This window comes from Schistocerca serialis, unplaced genomic scaffold, assembly GCF_023864345.2.
Source record: "Schistocerca serialis cubense isolate TAMUIC-IGC-003099 unplaced genomic scaffold, iqSchSeri2.2 HiC_scaffold_323, whole genome shotgun sequence".
NCBI classification, from domain to species: domain Eukaryota; kingdom Metazoa; phylum Arthropoda; class Insecta; order Orthoptera; family Acrididae; genus Schistocerca; species Schistocerca serialis.
In genome coordinates this window covers 27,501-32,500 of record NW_026047893.1, presented here as the reverse complement: position 1 = coordinate 32,500, position 5,000 = coordinate 27,501, and the positions used below count along the sequence as shown (strand labels likewise).

The following is a 5,000-nucleotide window of genomic DNA, read 5'->3' as shown; positions in this document are numbered from 1 at the left end:
TCGTGGACCGGCAATCACACCACCCGCACCCGCTCGTGCCCCACCCCAACCGCCAAACTCGCAACGCCAGCGGATGAACGGCGGAAGTTTCCCGCAGTCGTAATGTGCAATCCACACCTATAACTTGCGTTTCATGAAGAGTTATGTCCAATATGCGACATTCCCGCTGTCCCTATACATGAGCTGCGAGCTGTACCACGTACAAGCTACAGACGCGATCGCATTGCTCACTGTACGGATTCCCATGCCGAGCGATCAGCTAGGAAGCGCCCCATCCACGTCGGTACCCTTGGGCGTTGCACTCGCAGTCGCAAAAAACGTTGGGCAAATATATTTCTCCGATGCTGAGCGATCAGCTAGGAAGCGCCCCATCCATGTCGGTACTCGTACGCGTCGCACTCGCAGTCGCAAAAAACGCTGGGCAAATATATTTCTCGGAAGAGTAATGACAGTCCGAGCCTCCTGCGTGGGAAGAGTCTTTCTAGGCCCTGACCCACGGGAAGCGTGTAGCTTCCCCCATCCCGGACATTTCACGTCGTCACACTACCGGTATTGACTAATAGACTGATTGCTGATAATCATTAGCCACACACTGGGGGAAACGGCCGACAGGGGCGGCAACATAGTGGAGCCGCAGTGTCACTAATGTACAGAGATAGAACAGTTTCGACTGGAACCAGAGTAACCGTATACACGGCACTGATTAGTAATAGATGCAGAGCCATCAGAATACAGATAATATATACAACCGTCCCTATACATGCTGAAAGACTCTGCACACAATGAGAACCACACGTCAGCCAGACACTATCACACACTACTCTCTGCCTCTAACAGGCACACACACAATATCTAACCACCAGCATGGAAGAACATCCGGTGCATCCTCTCCGCCACATTACACAATCCACACTATCATAACCAGACCGGGAGGTCCACCCAGAAAACAGAATATCCCACCCTTCCGACATCCGCCATTGCTCAGCTAAGCCACGAACACCCACACATGTCCTACACAGGGGTGCACCCAACATCACAATACTGCCTCCTGTCACAGTACACAAACAATGGCAGGAATGAAAGACACAGATCTGCCACAACCTTGGAATCGGAGCGCCGCCTGTCATGAGCCACAAGTGCATCCTGACGTGACAAATCGGATGATCCCGCAGGCATGCACTTACGATAATCACTATCAACGAACCTGCCGCCCCCTCCCCCCCCAAAATACACCTTTCCCTACAACGTGTACCTTAACCTAAGCTATATTGTACCTTAACCTAAGCGATATTGTACCTTAACCTAAGGTATATCGTACCTTAACCTAACCTACATTGCGCCTTCACCTAACCTACGTTGTACCTTAACCTAACCTACGTTGTACCTTAACCTAACCTACGTTGTACCTTAACCTAACCTACGTTGTACCTTAACCTAACCTACGTTGTACCTTAACCTAACCTACGTTGTACCTTAACCTAACCTACGTTGTACCTTAACCTAACCTACGTTGTACCTTAACCTAACCTACGTTGTACCTTAACCTAACCTACGTTGTGCCTTAACCTAACCTACGTTGTGCCTTAACCTAACCTACGTTGTGCCTTAACCTAACCTACGTTGTGCCTTAACCTAACCTACGTTGTGCCTTAACCTAACCTACGTTGTGCCTTAACCTAACCTACGTTGTGCCTTAACCTAACCTATGTTGTGCCTTAACCTAACCTATGTTGTGCCTTAACCTAACCTATGTTGTGCCTTAACCTAACCTATGTTGTGCCTTAACCTAACCTATGTTGTGCCTTAACCTAACCTACGTTGTGCCTTAACCTAACCTACGTTGTGCCTTAACCTAACCTACGTTGTGCCTTAACCTAACCTACGTTGTGCCTTAACCTAACCTACGTTGTGCCTTAACCTAACCTACGTTGTGCCTTAACCTAACCTACGTTGTGCCTTAACCTAACCTACGTTGTGCCTTAACCTAACCTACGTTGTGCCTTAACCTAACCTACGTTGTGCCTTAACCTAACCTACGTTGTGCCTTAACCTAACCTACGTTGTGCCTTAACCTAACCTACGTTGTGCCTTAACCTAACCTACGTTGTGCCTTAACCTAACCTACGTTGTGCCTTAACCTAACCTACGTTGTGCCTTAACCTAACCTACGTTGTGCCTTAACCTAACCTATGTTGTGCCTTAACCTAACCTATGTTGTGCCTTAACCTAACCTATGTTGTGCCTTAACCTAACCTATGTTGTGCCTTAACCTAACCTATGTTGTGCCTTAACCTAACCTATGTTGTGCCTTAACCTAACCTATGTTGTGCCTTAACCTAACCTATGTTGTGCCTTAACCTAACCTATGTTGTGCCTTAACCTAACCTATGTTGTGCCTTAACCTAACCTATGTTGTGCCTTAACCTAACCTACGTTGTGCCTTAACCTAACCTACGTTGTGCCTTAACCTAACCCATATTGTACCTTAACCTAACCCATATTGTACCTTAACCTAACCCATATTGTACCTTAACCTAACCCATATTGTACCTTAACCTAACCCATATTGTACCTTAACGTAACCTAATTTGTGCCTTAACGTAACCTAATTTGTGCCTTAACGTAACCTAATTTGTGCCTTAACGTAACCTAATTTGTGCCTTAACGTAACCTAATTTGTGCCTTAACGTAACCTAATTTGTGCCTTAACGTAACCTAATTTGTGCCTTAACGTAACCTAATTTGTGCCTTAACGTAACCTAATTTGTGCCTTAACGTAACCTAATTTGTGCCTTAACGTAACCTAATTTGTGCCTTAACGTAACCTAATTTGTGCCTTAACGTAACCTAATTTGTGCCTTAACGTAACCTAATTTGTGCCTTAACGTAACCTAATTTGTGCCTTAACGTAACCTAATTTGTGCCTTAACGTAACCCATGTTGTGCCTTAACGTAACCCATGTTGTGCCTTAACGTAACCCAATTTGTGCCTTAACGTAACCCATGTTGTGCCTTAACCTAACCTATATTGTGCCTCAACCTAACCTATATTGCGCCTTAACCTGACGCACGTTGTCGCTGAACCTGCTCTGTAATTGTTATGCAACTCGTTAAATTAGTGTAGTGTTGCCTAACCGCAACCCTCGCAATATAGTTCGCTATTCGCACTGCCCGGTCCCCTGTGTATCGCGTCATGTTAAACACCTTGCAGGTGTTGCTGACTTTCCACATGCTCCTGCTATACACTGTAATGTGGATAGCAGCAGGACGTACATGCCCCCCCCCCTTCCCCCCTGCCTTCGCAAGCTGGTCGTTGAGAAGTTTGCATGTTCAATGCCCTTCGCATGCCGACGTACTCAGCCTACGTTGTGGTACGGCCTGTCACCTGTCCGCCGATGTACGCAAAACCCACAAACTGTACTGCACATTGGTCCGTATGTACTGAATGATACATCGTGGCACATGTGTGACCGTACGACGACTGCGCCTAGCAACGGCAGACCATACAGTCCAAATATTGTGCACGCAGCTACGTGTCGTCTCCCTATAAGAGCTGGATTGCAGTGTGGTACGCCATTCAGACGTGTGGGAGGAACGGACGCCCTGGATGGCGATCAGCATGAGCAGTCTGTTGATGTAGTGGAGCGTGTATTCGGACGTAGTCGTCTCTTCTCACACACCGTGATAGCATGTTGCACCGCGTTCCACATCTGCGACATCCTGCAGAGGCCGGCTGACAGTCGTTCGCGCAATGGACACCGCATACGTACGGGGGCTACCTTCCACGTGTTCTCGAGGCGTGCACATGTTGTTGCGTCTATGTGGGCAGACGTAGTGTGTTGTGACACCTGACACAGGCATGCAATACTCGTTGCAAATGGCGATGGACGTCTACGTTTGCTGGTGACGTTACGCAAATGAACAACAGGTAACCCGTTGTGGTGCGGTTGTTCTCGCTAGAGGTGAATCAGTGTTGGCGACGATCGGTCGAGCTATTAACCGGTTGTTTCAGGGATACCCACCATGCCCACGAACGTGAAAGGGGACCCACCATGCCCACGAACGCGAAAGGGGATCTGGGTGTGAGGCGATACGCGGCGGTGGCTGGGTGGGACCGTCCCCGGCCGGTGAGGGGGGGCCGCCCGGCGTGCTGGCAGCGCGGTGCGTGGGCGCACGCGCTACAGCCGGCTGGTGGGGGCGGCCAGTGGCAGGCGCGCCGGCCGACGGACGCGGCAGGCGGCGCAGCTGCGCGCCGGCGCCCCCTGCTCGCGGCGCCTTGCGGCCAAAGTAGGTCCTCGCGGGCCCGGTGCGAAGCGCGGTGGCCATCTGCAGTGTGCTGGTCCGATTGAGGACTGTGTGCGCTGAGGATGCGCCGCCGCCCGGCGCTCGGCGCCGCGACGCCGTCTGCTGCTCGGTCGCCCCAGCGGTTCTCGCAGGTGGTTTGTATCGCAGCTGTGCGGACGTGTTGGCGCGTGCGCTGTGCTGGGAGAGTTCGCTTCGGCACCCAAGTGGGGCTTTTGTCCTTCTGTGGCGCTGGCGTTGGAGCTGCCGGTCACCGTAGGTGGCGCGTGTTGTCTCCCGCCGGCAATGCCACGACAGCACGCTCCCGGGCCTCTGTCGGCAGCGGCAAGCTCAGTTGGGAGCACGGGTGGTCGCACCTAAAGCGTCTACTCGCCTAACTCCGGGCGATTGCGCCTCTCTCGAACCCGACCAAGTACTTAGGACGGCGCTGCGCGCCGCCGGGACCTGAGAGGGTTTCGAGGTGTGTTGTGCAGGGGAGCTCAGCCTCCTCCTGTTTGCAGAATAATTGAGCGGACGCTTGCGTGTTCGCGCGGGCCCCCGGGACACACTCCCGGGCGGCCGGCTGCTCAGCTCTAGTTGACGCAGCTCCCTGGTTGATCCTGCCAGTAGTCATATGCTTGTCTCAAAGATTAAGCCATGCATGTCTCAGTACAAGCCGCATTAAGGTGAAACCGCGAATGGCTCATTAAATCAGTTAT

At 51.4% G+C, this 5,000-nt stretch overlaps 1 non-coding gene across 1 annotated transcript in view; it reads left to right on the top strand.

Annotated features, from left to right (window-relative positions):
• The first annotated feature begins 4,888 nt into the window (after positions 1-4,888).
• The window catches only part of LOC126445093 (small subunit ribosomal RNA), a 1,909-nt gene continuing 1,797 nt past the window's right edge, over positions 4,889-5,000 (top strand). Inside the window, exon 1 of the ribosomal RNA XR_007582914.1 lies at positions 4,889-5,000. This exon is cut by the window's right edge and continues 1,797 nt beyond it. This is a non-coding gene — a ribosomal RNA (small subunit ribosomal RNA).